General features: G+C 32.8%; 1 pseudogene; it reads left to right on the top strand.

Annotated features, from left to right (window-relative positions):
* The first annotated feature begins 10,661 nt into the window (after nucleotides 1–10,661).
* Nucleotides 10,662–18,091, top strand: part of LOC149545627 (putative pre-mRNA-splicing factor ATP-dependent RNA helicase DEAH3) — a 32,041-nt pseudogene continuing 24,611 nt past the window's right edge.

Genomic DNA, 18,091 nt, shown 5'->3' with positions numbered 1-18,091 from the left:
ATGTAGCCTATTGAAATATGGAGAAGACAAGACCCTTCCAAGCCAAGCTATTTCCTTAGAAGACCCTCTATCCACAATAAGTAGCAAATAAGGATAAAAATAATAGGCTAATCCCTGAAACTCCAATATCAGGACATTACATAAAGGTAAGAATAATTTGGTTACTGATGCATTATCTAGGAAACTAGAAATAAATGCTATATCAGGGGGGTAACTGCTGATTGGAAATCTCTATTATTAGTGGAATAATTTAAGAATGCATTTGAATGTGATTTAATGGATGGGAATGTATAGGATGACAAATATAAGATCATGAATGATATAATTTACTATAAAGATATAATCTTTCTTGTACCTAGTTCTAAATTAAAATTAAGAATTATGCAGGTAGTTCATCATTTCCCTTTGGCAAGACATTCTAGTTATTCTAAACTTATCAAAAAATACATGAACGGTTCACATGGAAAGGACTAAATAATGATGTCATGTTATGTTAAGGAATGTATCACATACTAGCAAAATAAAGCCAAGCATTCCTATCCAGCCTTACCACTTTAGTCTTTACATATTATAGAACAAAAATGGGAAAGTAGTTCTATGGATTTCATTACTAGTTTTCCTTGAGTACAAGGTAAAGATTGTATTTTTGTTGTGGTTGATAGACTGACAAAATTGTCCCATTTCTTTGCTATCACTACCGAGTTCACTGTGGTTCAGGTTGCTGATTTATTTTTCAAGGAAGTGTTCCACTTATATGGTTTGCCAAATAACATCATTGATGACAAAGAAAACAAATTTTTGAGCATTTTCTGGGAAGAGTCATTCAAGTGAACAGGTACAAAGTTGAATCATAGCACCAATTATCATCTAAAAATAGACATTGTGAACAAATGGGTTGAAGGTTACCTTTGTGATTATGAGACTGGGCATCAAAAGGCTTCGATCAGATGGTTTTACTTAAGGGAATATTTTTATAAGATGACATACCATATGTCAATTAGTATGACTCCATTCAAGGCTTTGTATGGATATGATATTCTCTCTTTTTTCAATCTTCCTTTTGACAATAATCATGTACCCAAAGCTCAAAAATGGCTTTAGGACAGTTAATATATTCTAAAAGCACTTAAGAATAACTTCCAATCTACCCAGAATCAACAAAAAAATTATGCAGATAGGAAACATACAAAGTGTAGTTTTGAAAAAGGTGAATTGGTGTATCTTAGGTTACAACCTTATTGACAATCTTCTCTGAAATGCAGTGGTGCTGAAAAGTTGAAACCTTACTTCTATGGACCTTATTTGATTGTTAGAAAACTTGGTATTGATGCTTATGAATTGCATCTTTTAAAGGGTAGTCGTATACACAATATCTTTCACATTTCATGCCTTAAGAAAGCTTTGGGAAAATAGGTGACATGTTTAGAAGAATTAACACCTTTGGATTCAAAGGGAAAATTGGAAACCATTCCACACAAAATTTTGGATGTACGCAAAAGGTGCTTGTGTAACTGCTTCATCAAGGAATATTTGATCAAGTGGAAGAACTTGCCATTAGATGATGCTATATAGTAAGGTGAGCAAGTGCTTCAATATCCTAATTTATAGTTGCTTGTGGTCAACCAACAAGAGGGAGGGGATATTTGTAATGTTCCTTTAGAATTATCTATATAAAAACAAAGGAATAGGAATAAAATATTAATTATTTTATATTAGTCCACAATTTTGAAACTAATATAAATTAATCAATTATTTTTATTAATAATAGTAATACCATTTCACTATTGTTAATTTTTTGAATTAATTAATTCTAGTTGATCAGTTTTTGAAGTTCACAGAACTTCCACCCAATTCTTCCAAGATAAATATTGCTCATGAACAATGAGAAGGGGACAGAATGTAGTATTTCATTAAAGCAAGTCAGTGACCAAAAGATATATTTGTGTAACTCTTCCTTTTGTTAGGACATAAACATCTATCCTGGTGGAGATTGATGAGTAAGATATATTCCATGAGAACTAAGGTTGATGAATTATAGCAGAAGAATTCTACTACCATTAATTTGTAGAGCCAATGAAGAAAAGTTAAGAGGTTGGTGCCATTTAAAAGGAATTTTCTTGTTTGACAGTTGGTGCAAAATATATGAGTAGAAGAAGTAAGAACCTCAAGTGTGGAAGGCCATATCTGCATGGATACAATTTGATAGCACATTGCCTGAGGAGTTCTAACTGGTGCAATTAGTTCTTCATCAATCAAAGAAATGAAGGTATTCCATGCTTGCTAAAACCCAATTAGTGACGGTGTAATGATTAAGTTAGTGAATCAAAATAAGTTGAGGATTGATTGAATGTCTAAAAGTTTAAGTCCCCATTAAAAAACATTTCACAATTAAATGAGAATCATTATATAGTTCCAGAACATTTGCAAAGGCCTTCCAAGATATATCTGATGGTATTGAGTATTGGTATTGGATAAAATATGTGTTTTTGGGTTTACGACAGAGACAAGCTCATTCAGCATGTCTAAAGAAATCATAACACAGAAGGCCAGACATCAATCTTGTCTAAATGGGAACTTCCAATATTTATTAGTGTAATTTTCTAGGTATACATTTTGAGGTAATATTTATTCCTCAAAAATTTGATTAAATCTATTATCAATTCAATATAGACTTATAACTTATTGTACTTGGTATATAAATCTGTATCTTGATTTTGTTAAAACATATCTAGAGTCAATTCTAGTTCATATATTTTGAGTTAGAAATTGAACTTAGAAAAATACTATAAATTGTCCTTTAAAAATCTAGAATCTTACCTAATATCATATTATTTACCTCATAATTTTTATTTATGTCAAGGTATCTACCTAGCTAGATAGTTTAGTATATTTTTGAGTGTATTCAGATTGTTATAGAAACACTACTATGAAGATTGCTTTCTTCAAATAAGAATCTAATTTATGTCCTTTCAAATAATGATGCCATTGTATTAAGATCAGAACTTATAACAAATATAATGACCATGAAATGTAAAGATATATGTATATGATAGATATATATATGTGATATCATCACTGATACACACTTGAAGACTGGGTTAAGTTATGTGTTCGCTGTATGTTTCAATCAATGGAGGAAACCATATATTTGAGTGTTAATATGGGGACAATGAGTCACACCCAATAAATTGTGTATAACTCAATAGTCACCATTGTAGATTATAATATAATTGGTCCGCAGTTATATACCTTAACTAACTCATAATATGGGCAATTTTAGATTATAGTAAAAACAAGTTTTGAGGAGACTTTGAAACCCTTTAACATCAATAGAAAAGATAAAACATTAAAGTCTACCAAGATTTACAAGGACTTAAAACCTACTAAAAAAATAGTATCAAAATCAAGTTTTACAAGGACCTGAAACCACAAAAAGGGTCTGATAAAAGTACCCAAGCTTTACAAGGACCTGGAATCTAATATAAAGACTAGATAAAAACCTATAAATAGGGCCAAAAACATAAAACATTTACGAAAACCAAAAAAAAATACCAAAGCAAGGACAAAACCAAAGATCAAGACCATTGAAAGCATCTATTGTAGCTCTTTAATCATCTTGACAACCTCTTTGCTGATATTTGTAGTGTCCTGAATGGAATTAGTAGCTAAAGTAGCAATGACCTCGAGAGCTTTCTTCCTCGAAACTCTACCTGGTTCTCTTGCTTGGACCCCCTGGTGATATAATTTATTCATTTTCTCATTTGCCAAGACTACCAGCATCAACATAGATACTAGAAGTCACCTGTTCCATTTTAGTTCCGCTTTCCTTGATAAGCATCTAGAAGTTTTGTTCATAATATTTAAGTTTGTTTGGGATATCTCCCATTTACACTTCCATCTAGCTAATTATGACACAATCAGTTTCCTGTTTATGTTGCATAATTTTCTTTTTCTTTTTCAGACCCATAATTTCATTGTATATCCATGAATCAACTTGAAGCATCGAGTCATATTTGAGCTTAGTAGAATGCAAAAAGGAAATCTTTGTTTGCCTCTACGAAGAATCATTTATGTCCTATTCTGCAACCTCATGAGGAGGTGAAAAAACCTTATCTATCTATTCCTCCTTATCTGTTTATTCCTCCTCCTTTCTATAAATAGGGTCCTCATTCTTGTCATGTTCCCCAGCCTCTCTAGCAGGTGAAGTAGTCTTAACCATTTGCTCCTCCTCTCTCATAGAAATTGGGTCTTTAATAGTCTTTTCCTTCTCTTCTTCACCAACACCAGAATCAATCTGATTACCCTCATCACCAGTATTACCTTGTTCTAATTTTTCTTTACTATTTTCTTCCTCGTCCTCTTTCCTACTTTTTCCTTTTCTCTCTGGGTAACCTTCTAGGTTGGAACTAAAATATCCAACATTTGTACCTTCCTCTTCCTCAAGGATATCATTCTTTGTACTATCAGTATTCTCAGACTCAGAGTCCTCTTCCACTATTTTTTTTTTAGAATGTGAGATTTTATGTCTAAAAATCCTCTCTTTTCCTTTAACATTTTCATCCTTCTTACTCTTTTTAGAGTGAGAACTAGTGACAGAACCCTTATGTTTATCTAATGAGAGAGTGAAAACAATGGACGTGTTTTTATAGTAACCCTCAATGAGGATTATTATTCCTTCACGCAATATAGCATGAGACTCCTTCTTCCTATGAGCATGCAAACTTTGGAGCAAAGAGAACTGCAAATAGAAGGGAAAATAAAGTCTCTCCTCATGCCTAAAATGATTGAGAGAGACAAAATGAAATTTATGGACTTTTTTATTTCTACCATCAAGAATGAAATACTCACAGGTACACGAGAGCACATCCCGCCAAATTCCCTTTATCTGGTCCAAATTGTAGAAATCTCCATTCTTTTCTAGATTTTTCTCCTTAGCATCCATCTTAGGAAATTTTTTGAAGGCAATATTTTAAATGTTGGTTTGTTTGGTGAACTTGATACCTTCCATGGATAACCCCTTGATCTCATCTATGAAGTCCTCCATAATTTCATAGTGACACCATGTAAAGGGACCTTATCCTCAGTCCAATTTTTTAAAAAGGCCATAGTGACATGTAGTTTAAACCCATGAAGTCATTCTAAATAATTGGTCACCTTTCCTTTTTGTAAAATCTTCCAAACATCCTTCCGAGCCTTCAAATCATCATACTTTTTGGGTTCTTTTTTTTTGCGGTTCACCTCCCATTTACAAAAAATTACAGACAATGCCTAAAACTAGAAATAGCCAAAAGCAGAGAGCAAACAAGTTAAACTGATACTAGATTTTTATCACTTCAAAAAAAACTTTCTTTAGAGATGATACATGCAAAGCCCACATTGTAATCACATAAATGTACTTCCTCGAGGAAAGTACATTGATAGCCGTAGGCCCACTACATAAAATCATTAAATTTCTAATCCTGGCAAATCTTTCCCACCTTAAAATGAATGACATCATAATTAATAAGAGCTCTTAGATCAATGTGCTTGTTTAATTCACCGATCCACCTCATCTTATATCCCATCTATACTGCATGGTTGGCCCCCTAGTTAGTAACCCCATTAGCCTCTCAATACATGTGGTTATTATGAATTTTTAAAATTTATTAATTAGAGATTTAATCTCCATGACCATTGCCTCTATTGACCATGTAATTGAATTTTTGTTATTGAGTATATTAATAATATTCAATGAATCACCTTCCAACTATAGTTTAGGGTGCCCCAAATCAACTACTAACTTCATATTGTATAGAGCAACTGTAGCTTTGACAATGTGGCTATTAGAATGACCTATAGGAACTGCGATGGCATCAATTACATTTACCACATGATCTCTCAAGACTCCTCCACATCCTGCTCTTCCCATATTGCCCATTGCAGCCCCATAAAAGTTACCTTTAATCAATCCATTAGGAGGAGTATTCCATCTTGGGGTCAATCTTTGATTATCACTTTTCAAATTAGGACCTTGTGATTGCAAAGGAATATCAATTTAAAAGGTTTGATCAATTTTCCTCTGAGATTTAAAGTTCTCCTTTATTTCTTCAACAATATTTTGTCCAAGCACCCATCTTGGAAAATCTTTATTTCTAAAGGTTCTATTATTTCTTTCTTTCTAGATGCCCTAGCAGAGATGGGGAAGAGGTAATTTCCATAGAAATTCAACATCAAGATTCTTAGAGGGGCACTTCCAACTTTTAAAACAAAGTTCAACATTGTTTTGATGAACCCATGTCATACTCTAGTAATTAAGAATCTCAGTCCAAACTTGTTGACTATAAGAGCAATTTAAGAACAAATGATCGCTATCTTCAAATCAATTTTTTACATAATGTACATCTATTAACCACATTAATACCTCTTTTTTGCAAATTTTCTTGGGTCGAGATTTTATTTGAAAGCATAATCCAATAGAAGATGTTTATTTTGGGTATGAAACCCTTAATCCAAGCTTGAGACCAAAAAGGTTGATTGCCCTTCTCCCTAGAAACAAAGAGAGTAGAGACTTTAAATTGGCCACTTGGATAAGAATTCCATATCATCTTGTCCTCAAAAGTAGGATATAGAGAAAAAACATTCAAACTTAATTGTGTGTTATTGAATCCTTCATCAATATCAGTCAATTTCACCCAGGAATTATTATGCCAATAATGATTCACTAAAGTGCCATAGCGCTACTTACATATATCTACTTGAGTATTTTCTTGAAAATCTTCGAGAAGAGGATGATCCATTCACCAAACATCTTCCCAAAATCTCACCTTTTGCTGATTTCCAATTTTCCAAGAACAACCTTTTCCAAGAGTATTCTTTGTCCCCTAAACGGTTTCCCATATTGCAGAAGGATAAAGAACATCAAGAGAAGAAAGAAAATTAGTTAAAGAATTAACATTGAAAAGGTACTTATGTTTCAATATAGTACTCAATTGTTTGTCATCATGATAAGTTCTCCATCCTTGTTTGGTCAATAGAGCTTTATTCATATTTCTTATTTTCCTGATTCCCAAACCACCTTCTTTGATAGGCTTGCAGACTTGGTCCCAAGAAATTAAAGGCATTCTCTTTTTTTCCTTAGTATCAGTCCATAAAAAAGTCCTTTGAATTTTATCAATAGACTCTACAAATTTCATTGGAATTCTAAAAGGGCTCAAAGCATAGGTAGGTATGCTTTGAAGACATGCTTTGAGGACAGTTAATTTACCTACTTAATTTAAAAGATTACCTTTCTAGCCTGCCAACTTCTTATTGAATTTATTTATGAGATCTTTCTAGAAGGAATCAGGGACCTTGAAGCCTAAAGGTAGACCCAAATAAGTTGAAGGGAAAGATCCTATAGAACATCTAAGGATATTAGCAATTTTATTTTGTCTAGGTATAGAGGTGTTGATAAAAAACACTACACTTTTTTTCCAATTAACCAATTGACCTAAGGATGAAGAATATAAATTTAGAGCTTGCTTCAGGTTTTTGGCTTCCTTGACTTCAGATTTACCCATAAAGATGGTATAATAAAAAAACTAACCATGAGAACAAATGAGAGGTTGGGAAGAAGGTTGCAAACCTTTAATAACTCCTCTTTGGACCAAATCACCTATGTATCTCCCCAGGGAATCAACCATAATTACAAAAAGAATGGGGGATAAAGGATCTCCTTGTCTCAGACCTCAGGAAGGATAACAAAAATTCAAAGAATTTCCATTGACCGAACCAACTATAGAAGAGTTTGAAATCAACTGATAAATAACACCAACCTTGTGGTCAAAACCAAAAGCATATAAATTTTTAGAAAGGAATGCCTATTCAACTCTATCATAGGCCTTAGCACTATCCACTTTGATAATGAACCCCTAACTATTAGAATAGGACAAGGAATGAATATTCTCTTGAGCAGAGATAACATAATTAAGAATTTGTCTACTAGGGATGAAGCGATTTTGTTGATCATAAATAATTGAAGGAATCACTAGAAGTAATTTGGAAGTAAGGACTTTGGAGATAATTTTATAGAAATAATTACAAAGGTTGATCGGTCTAATTTGATCTAGAGAATCAACTCCAATTTTCTTCAGAATCAGGCATAGGAAAGTGGAGTTGATTTCCTTTAGCATTTGTTCTGCTCCATAAAATTCCTTCACAACATCACAAACATATTTTCCAACTAGTTTCCATAGTTTCTAAAAGAAAAACATGGGAAACCATTTGGACTAGGTGCTTTATCTCTACCTAGATAACAAATAGCTTTGAAAATTTCTTCATCCTTGGGAATTGAGCTTAACAATTTGTTCTATTCCTTTGAAACCAATGGAAGAATCACTCTAAGAAAAACATCTTGATTATCCAAGTTATTATTGGGATCAGTAGTCAGTAAAGAGGAGAAAAGGGCAACCATTTCTTCCAAGATGTCTTTATCGTCAACAATCTTCATAGCTCCCTTTTTTAGATGTGATATGTGGGTTTTGGCTTTGTGTTTAAGAGTAGAGAGATGAAAAAATTTGGTAATTTTGTCTCCTTCACTAAACCATATCAATCTTGATCTTTGTCTCCACTAGATTTCTCCTTTAGTAATGATGTCATGATCTTGTGCCAACTTTTCATTTTCTTCTATAATAAGGTCAGGAGTATATCCTTTTTTCTGAATTTGATCCTGAGTTTTTTTAATATCCTCCTTGATAGTAGTTTTGTTCTCAAAAATATTGCCAAAATAGTTTTTGTTCCAAATTTTAACTTCTTTTTTAACATTTTTTAGCTTAGAAGCTACTCTATAGAGAGTAGTACCTTCTATTTCTATACTTCACCATTCAACGATTTTTCTTTCAAACTATGGATGCTGCATCCATATCTTTTCGAATCTATAAGGAAAGTTCTTCTATGAATTTATCTTTGTAGTAGTGAAGATGAGAGGAAAATGATCTGAACCAATTTTTTGATAGGCTTCCAGATTACAAATAAAATCTTTTGTCCAGTCAGGAGAAATAAGAGCATGGTCTAGCCTCACCTAGATACATTCATTACTGACTCTCTTATTGCTCCAAGTAAACTGGATTCCATAGAGATCCATATCCATTAAACCCTCATTATTTATAAACTCGATAAGATCTAGCCTCCCTTCCAATTGGGTTTCATTTCCTCCCTTTTTTTCATGGTTGTAGAGAGGAAAATTAAAATCTCACATTATAATCCATTGACCAAAATAATCCTTACTTTTAATATTGGAGATAGAATCCCAAACCTTTTTCCTTAGGTTCTTATTGTTGGGAGCATATATATTAACAATATACCAACCCTCCTTATGATCAGTGCTAGTAATTTTGGCAACCATTAGATATTTACTAGCAATCAAAATTGTTCTTGAGTAACAATTATTCGTCAATAACATCAAAGTTCCCCCTGAAGCACCTTCTGAACTACTAGCATTTATTGAATAATTTTAAAAAGATTTAATCTGTTCAACTTTCTCTTTATCCATCTTTTTTTCTTTCAACAAAAGAAAATCTCTCTTCTACTCTCTAACAAAATTCCTAACAACATCAAGTTTATGAAATCTATTCGACCCCCTAATATTCCAAGTTATTTTAGAGGTAAAATCTAGAATAGTTACTTGTCTTCCATTAGCAATATTCTACATACTCTCTAATTCTCTAGTTTTCTTGGAGGTTCTTCTTCTAGGTTTCTCTGGGGTACCAACATCTAGTTTCACCTTGTTTTTTTGATCCACTCTTCTTCCAGATCTTTCCAGGGTAGGAGCATGTGGTTTTACCTTGACTTGTTGTTCTATTTTACTGCTTCTAGTCTCTACCCCCTTAGAAGTTGTATTGCTCTTTTTTTCAGCCTTTTTCCTTTGATTTGGTTTATGCTTTGAGTCTTCTCCATCCTCCTTTAAAAATTCTAGATCTCGAGGATCATTCCTAAAAGGAGAAATATCATCCTAAGAGCCCAAAGGGACAAAAGCCTGGATCTCCCTGGACAAGGTACTATGCAAATCTCTCTCCTCTAATATAACTCCAAATTCAACCAGGATTTACCCTTCCTCAAGAAAGTTCTTCTCATCTAGATGTCCCCATCGATCTTCCATCTTTTGATAAATAACAATTTGTTTCATTAAATCTGCCAAGTCATCTATACTATGTTTAGGCATCACAGATTCAAACTTAGATCCATTGTCTTCTTTTTCAATATTCTCTTTCTCGAACTCAGGTACAGAATCATTCCTTTCCTCACGAATTTTCTCAAAATATTTTTTCCCTTTTGCATGTTGAGCTTTTGAATCCATGGTCTCCTTCTGCTCTTTTAGATGAGTAACTTTGGGTTTCCACACTTTCTTCAGCTAAACTTTGGCCAGCTTCATTTTCTTTCCAGTGCTTGGATGATTTTTACTTTTGTTGGGACAATTTTTAACAAAATGTCCCTATTTTTTACATGCATAGCATGAATTTGGAAGATCTTCAAAATAATTTCCTGTGTTTTTTTTCCCAAGCTTAGAAATTAATTCCACCTTTTTTGGAAGATGATTCAAATCTGGCACCTTAACATAAAGTCTAGCACTATGAAGTTTGGTTCTAGCAGTCATAGCATTATCCAGAGCCACTAGTTTGCCAAATGAACTGGCAATACTTTTAAAAATGTCGTCATGCCAAAATTCTAAAGGGAGGCTAGGGAATCTGGCCCAAATCGGGGTACTTAAGAAAAAAGTGTCTAATAAATCCATATTTGGCTCCCATTTTTTAATAGTGAGAGAACTTTTTCCAAACGACCATGGGCCTTCACAAAGAATTAGATTCATATCTTCCTTACAGTTAAAAATAAATGAGAAAAAACCATTCAACATGGGGGAAATATCCACATCTCCTCAAATAACCCATTTCCGTTAAACCATTTTCCTTAGTGAATCCAAATCTGGTCTTGCCCTTGAAAATTTACCCGCTAGGGTGAAATCCATGGAGGACGTAGAGAAATCAACTAAAGGATCTGGGATAAAGATTTGAAACTCACCTTTCTCCCAACAAGATTTAGCAGTCACTAGTGGAAAAGATGATTTACCATTAGGTTTCTTGCCAAAAAGGGAAGACCAAGACCTTTGCTTTGAAAACCCTACCTTTGGCCCTTCTAAGATCTTTTCCATATTGGTCTCAACATTAACCAAAGGGATTTTCTCCTTCTTGAAAACTTGTCCTGGCACACGAAATGTAGAAGGGGAATGCAAAGGAGGATCTTGGACCCCACAACTTGCATCTAATTCACACATAAACTTTCCATTGTCTACATCAGCCAAAAAACTACATTCTGTCCCATTATTCTTTCTTCTTGGATCCCCTTGCAATTCCTCCAGGATCTGTACCACCTACTAAATTATCCCCAACTAGTTTCTCACCTTCCTGTGAACCAGCTAATTCAAAAATGGAGAGAACACCCACTCTTAGAAGATTTTTCGCTTTTATTGATTCATATATGTTATATTATATCTGCAGATGTACATATCTATAATATTTAATCATGAAGTTGTTCATTATATTTATACTTTAAGTCTTATCCAATGAAGCTATAAAATATTAACAATTTCTATTTCAATTAGTTAATGATTGTTTTGAAACATTGTCTTTCTAGCTTCTTATTTAAGGAGCCTTCATCTCCATTCTAATGTTTGCATTCAATCAGTTACGTGCTCATGGTATCAGCACCTAGGGTTTTTTTTTGTTGTTGTTTCATAACTAGAACTAAATTCTAGAAGTTTTTACAATTTCCAATGAAAAGTGATGTAGAATCATTAAAAAAAAATTATAATTTTTAAGAAGTTATTTTTCTAATTTTCTAATAAAAATTTAACGTTACAAATTTGAGGGTATTTAAAATTGTAAATTATTTCAAAGATTTTTCTATTAAATGTGAGAGTTTTCTATCTTAGAACTTGTTATTTGGAATTCTTTTGGCTACATTAGAGAGTTTTTGGGTTTTCTCATGAGGGAGGGTTTTCTAATTTTTTTCCACAAATAATAATGCATGGAGGGTTTGCATTTTCTTCCCACAAAAAAAAGGCATGAGAGTTGTTTTTTCCAAAAGAAAAATCTTACAGGGTTTTGCATAGTTTTGTCCTAAAATTCATTGTCTTCTATTTTTGGTTTTTTGATTTTTTTCACAAAAAATTATGATGGTTTTTTATTTTTTCCCCATTAAAAGATAATGATGATTTTTTTGAAATTTTTGACAAAAACATCATGACAGGTTTTTAATATTTTTCCACAAAATCATGATGAGTTTTCTAAATTTTTTCTACAAGAACCCGCGATGGGTTTATTAAATTTTTTCCTAAAAAAAACAAATGTAGACTTTGTATTTTTTTCTAGGTTATACCTCATTTTTTCTCAAACATTGTGATGTTCTATATTAGAGTTTTTTCTTCTTCTTTTCCAAAAAAGATTCATGTTTCTCTTTTCTATGAGTTTGCTATTTTTTTGGGACTTGCTCACATAGGATTTTTTTTCCATTTTCCTCAAAATAAATTGTTTTGGCCATTTTCTCATAGAATTCTAGCTTTTTTGGCTTCGACAAAATATTCACATTTTAAAAATAAAATCATGGTTTCTTGTAGAGTGTTTTTAGTTGCACCTCAGATTTTTAGGGAAAACATTGTTTTTCTACAAATGCTTTTAATGATTTTTTTACAAAATTGTGTATGTTGTTTCTTTTTGATGATTTTATAGTAAAATTTTTGATTTCTAGCATTATGAAGCTTTTTGAAGTTGATCTCAGTGTCTCTGGATAAAGTAGGTGTAGCTTTGTTACTCAACATCATGGTCAACATGGTCGTATCCAAAAATTTTGTAGCACTAGGGATGGTCTCAACAATAGACTCATGTCGTCGAGTGTTCTAATGAGAAGGGGACAACCTTCTATGCATTCATGTTCAACTGACCTGCAAATTCAGTCTTATAAAGGTTGGCTAGTTAATAAATTTACCCCTAGGGGAGTGAATTAGAATAATATACTATTATTTACCTCATCATGGTCATTCTAGTCACTTAACATATATTCAGATGTATCTAGTCAGTCAACGTATCTAGGCATCTAGATAGTTTAGTATATTTATATTTTAGTTCTTAGTGAATGATTGTTTCTTTTGCAAACACCATCTTTACATTTTCTCATTTAAGGAGCCTTCATTTCCTTTGTAATAAATTCATTCAATCAATTAAATTAGCATTATTACAAATATCTTCAAAATTGATTTCATGATTATGTTATGGTATATCCATGTTATCCATGTTATTTTTATAATGCTCAAATTAGGACTTACCTTAAGAACATTGTAGCATCACCTTTTTCAATCTGAAAGTATAATCTTGTCAATTCAGCTTATCAATTCTAGCTTTCATTTTAGATTTAACCTCTGCCCTCTACGGGTAAGCTCACTTTTCTAATCAATAATTTTTGTGGTGGAAATTAATACCTTCTTGAGGTTTAACTAGACAAGCCCCTATACAAGACATCCATTTTCTACCTTGTTTATGTGTGTAGGTCATAGATCTAAAGAGTTTTAAATTCACAAAGTGTAGATTGAGATACAATTTCAAAATTTAAGTGAAAATCCTAGGTCTAAGATGCCTATCTCCTTTGATTGATGCCTTTTTGGTAAAATTATGGGAGGATATATGAAGTATATTGATCTATAATCCACTGTTTTTAGCTGACCAGATGCTCCTAGTTCTTGGAAACCCAACTCTATTGATCAGAATTTTTGAGCTCAAATTTCTGCAATAGTTTCCTTTCTGTATCCAATTTCCATATTTAAGCTCATATTCTAATTCACAATTGTATATGTACTTTTTGTTATGCTGATTATTGTCAATTTTGTATCATTTTACCTAGTTTTCACATTTCTACCTTTTTCGATCATCAAACTAATTGGAAAAAAAAGGTGTCATCAATCATAATGCTCAACTATCCTAAGGGACTGAAGTTGTATGTAATTGGTCACTCCTTGATGATTTGTAAATGTTTAATGAACAAGTTCTTGCATTCATTTTTCCCTACTTTTTAGATGTTTGAGTAGTGTGGCATGATTCCTGTTTGTGACTTAATGGTATTGATGCATTGATGACTTTATTTTCTTGAAGTAGATTCAAGGTGATAGGTGTAGAAAAGCTAATTTGATTCATGATGTTGACATAATACAAATCAAGCTCCTTAATTTATCATTGCTTTCAAGTAATAATTTTGGGGAAGAAAGTGATGAATAGGGTGTGGGGATTTAGGAGGGCACTTGCGGGGGGGTGGTGAGGATGATTTAGTGTAACAACACACTTCTACTTTTTCAACCTTAATATCATAAGCATATTATTTTCATAGTAGCAACATAAGCTACAACAATTACATAAGTTAAAAAAATGATTTGCATGGAAGCCCTTAGGGGAGAAAATCACAGCACCGTGTGCTTTTAAAAGAATCATTCTTACGACTTCGTAGTTGTAACCTACAAGAGATTCCAATTCCCATAGCAAAGATTCGTAGAAACCAATGCCCCATTATATTTGTGAGCACCAATGTCCACTTTTGAATTTGAAGGCACCAACCTACTAGAGAAACACCAGTGTCTCCTTTAGGAGGCATCAACTTCCAACACATGATTCCACCTTTTGAATGTTGCTTCTTCAAAAAATGGACAATTGATCACTTTTAGATATATGTCATATATATCTCATAGTCATAATCTACTCTTAGATCTTTTCTAAATAAACTTCTTTAAATTTTTATGTACTTTTCTTCACAAGCCTATCATAAATTATTTTGCCTCAGAATTCTTCTCAATTCTATCTAGAAATCTCTTGAACATTCTCTCCACTATCCTTGATTTTTGCACACTCTTGTATAATTTTGTTTTTATTTTCTGGTGCATTTGGTATGCTAATTTCTTTTGTTAAGACCTATTTGTTCACTTCTCAAATACCTTTTATATCTTCAATGATGTCATGATGGGAGAAGCCTATTTCCAAAAAAGAAAACTCTTACTAGATAGCACACCAATTCATACCTTTTTCTTAGTACACCCTTTTATATCTTCTTATTCAACACCATTTAAGCATCATGATACACATATGTCTTATATCTACTTCTTTTCAATCATCTAGTCTTTTCTTTATACATTATTATATTATTTATCTTATTTGTAACTTATATCCACTTAGATGATCTGCCTTAAGATATAATTCTATGAATGGATGCAACTCTTTGAAATAGATACAATCATTTGAATGGTCATGTATTTCACTAACATATCTATCATAACCCCTTAGAATCACCTTACATAATTTGCAAAATAATCTTCATAAACTTTTCTCTTCATTTGCTCCATGTAAATGATATATGTCTTTCGCTCCACATTCACCTTCTCATTAGCTTGCTGATATCAAGTATTGCTGTGAGGTTTTCACACCATCACCCCATAACTTTTCCCACAACATCCCCCCTCTGCCGCCCCCCGCCCCCCCCACTCTCCCCCCCCCCCCCCCCCCCCCCCCCCATTTTTGGGCAAGTCTTGGCAATTTTTGTGGGTGTTGTAAGCCTTTGTTTGCCTTAGTGAATTTTCAGAGTTGTCCAGAGGTTTCAAATTGGAAATTTTACACTTAGGACATCTTGGTCTATAGGAGGGATTAAATTTATTTTCACTTGGTGCTAAACTTGATTTTCTAGAGCATGTAATTTTGTCCTTAGGCCATACAAAATTCAACAACAACATTTTTTTGATGGTTAAAATAATATCTAGTAAGACAAATTTGCAAATTTTGGACTTAGATGGACTTTTGAAAATTTGATATAATTGTATAAGTTTGAGCATTTTCAAAATGAATTTGTGGACTTAGTTTTTTTGGAAAATCTTAAACTTTTTCGGTGAATTTTTTTTTTGATGGTGAAATTGAATTTAGTGTTTGAATTTCAATTGCTAGGAAAATGATTTATTTTGTTAAAAAAATGAAAGTATATTGCAAAATTGAAATTGGATTAAATTGCAAAATCTTATTAATTTGGTTGAAATTTTTCCTAGAGGATTTTAGAAATATTAAAGGAAATTGGTAATTTGGAATTGAAAATTGATTTTTGACTTGCTAGATTCAATTTTAATGATATTTTAATTGCCAAAATGTTATTAAATGAAAATTTTGACATCTCCTAGGCTTACCTTATTTCTGTATTGCAATTCTAGGTCAAATTGGGAATTAAAAAGGGTCAATTTCTCTATGGGGTTTAGTTATTTTCATGTTTTATTTAAAACTAGGCCATTTTGGAGGGTCTAACTTAAGCTTTTGTTTCCCTCCAAGTAGGTCGGCCCACTATGGAGGTCAACAAGAGGATATAAGAAGGGGATTCCCCCTCTTATTTTCTCATTCGTTTCCACTCCTCTTGCTTGGTTGAGAGATTTTTCCTCTTGCTAGGCAATTTTTGGAAGTTTGATTTTCCATTTTTGAGCAACAATTTCTTCCTTGGAGATGGGTGATTTCTACCCTAAGGAAAATTTTGAGGAGATCTGATTTTAACTAAGTCGGAAGTATGGATTCCAAATTTGGTTTCCTAAGTTTGCAAAGTGTCTAGACTAATGTGAATTTTTTCCCTGGGTGGGAAGTATGGATTCCAAATTTGGTTTTTAAAGTCTGTAAATTGTCCAAACTAAGGTGATTTTTCCTTGGAGGGAATACAGAGTGTTATTTTTTTTTAAAGTGTAAAAAATGTCCATACATGTGGTATTTTTTCCCCTAAAGAAGAAGTATGGGGAGTGAATTATTTCTAAGTTCACGAATTATCCATACTAAGCTCAAATTTCCCTTTGAGAGCTAGTTTGCAAAGTTTTTATTAGTGTTAAGAATGTCTATACTTGGGTAATTTTTTTTGCTTTTCAGGATCATTTTTTGTTATGTGAAAATGTTAGGTTTTAGGTTATATTAGGCCCTATGAGGGTAAAATTTCCCTTCTATGGACAAGAAAGATTATTTAAATGGGGACAAGGAAAATTTGAAGGAATATGGAGTCCATAAGCTAGTCAATTTTACCTTTGGTGAAGTGAAATAAAATAAATAAATAAAAGGAAAATAATATAATAAAGTTCTACAAGCCAAGAACAATTTTTTTTCTTGCATTGCTTGTGTGGGTTAAAAAAAGAAGCCAAAATCCCTTTAAAAGAGAGGCTACAACCATGTAAAAAAAAGGATTGGCTATGTAGTCAAATCAAAAAGAAGAAAGGGTAATTTTGAAAGTATCTATGTCCATCCAAGATCCATGGTGGGGGCATAAGGAGGAATTTCTAGGTTTTATGATTGATCCAAGACTAAAATATGGGCTACAAATGAGGTATTTGGAGACCAAAGTTTGAAGTACACCAAGGAGGTACAATTTTTCTTTCGTAATTGTGAGAAATTCATAAGTGTCCAAACCTTTCCAAGGAGGATGCCAAATTAAAGGGGAGTTATTCTTGAGTTTGTCGATCTCTAAGCTCAAGTTACCTATTATTATCCAAGCACTTAGTCATTTAGTAGGCAAGGTTGATTGGTCATCATTGTGACTATTTCATCTAGTAAAGGTTGAGTACATCAGTCCTTGTTTATTTTTCTTTACGTGCCAAGTAATTTAAAGGTTACCAAGCATCCCAATTGAGATTGAGTGCATATATATGTCAAACATTAACATTCTATAACCTAGAAACCCAACTCACTGCTGCCCCACCAACAATAAATACATAACCTATAGTACTCTGTGTGGTATCAATATCCCCTACCAAATCTAAGTCAACATATCCCTATAAATCAGTAGTAGAACCCCCAAAATGTAAACACTTATTAGATGTTCCTCTCAAATATTTGAGAATCCATTTAGCTACATTCCAATGGTCAATTCCTATATGACTCATACAACTACTAATGAATCCCACTGCATGTGCAATATCTGGCATTGTACATACCATAGCATACATCAAGCTTCATACAACTGAAGCATAAGACACCTTAGGCATCTTGTCCTCCTCTTCTTGTATCTTGGAACACATCTCCTTAGTCAACTTCAAATGACTAGG

This window comes from Cupressus sempervirens, chromosome 7 (assembly GCF_028749045.1).
Source record: "Cupressus sempervirens isolate cs-2001-9-10 chromosome 7, ASM2874904v1, whole genome shotgun sequence".
Lineage (NCBI taxonomy): Eukaryota > Viridiplantae > Streptophyta > Pinopsida > Cupressales > Cupressaceae > Cupressus > Cupressus sempervirens.
The sequence above is the reverse complement of the archived record's forward strand: the minus strand, read 5'-3'. Positions and strand labels throughout refer to the sequence as shown.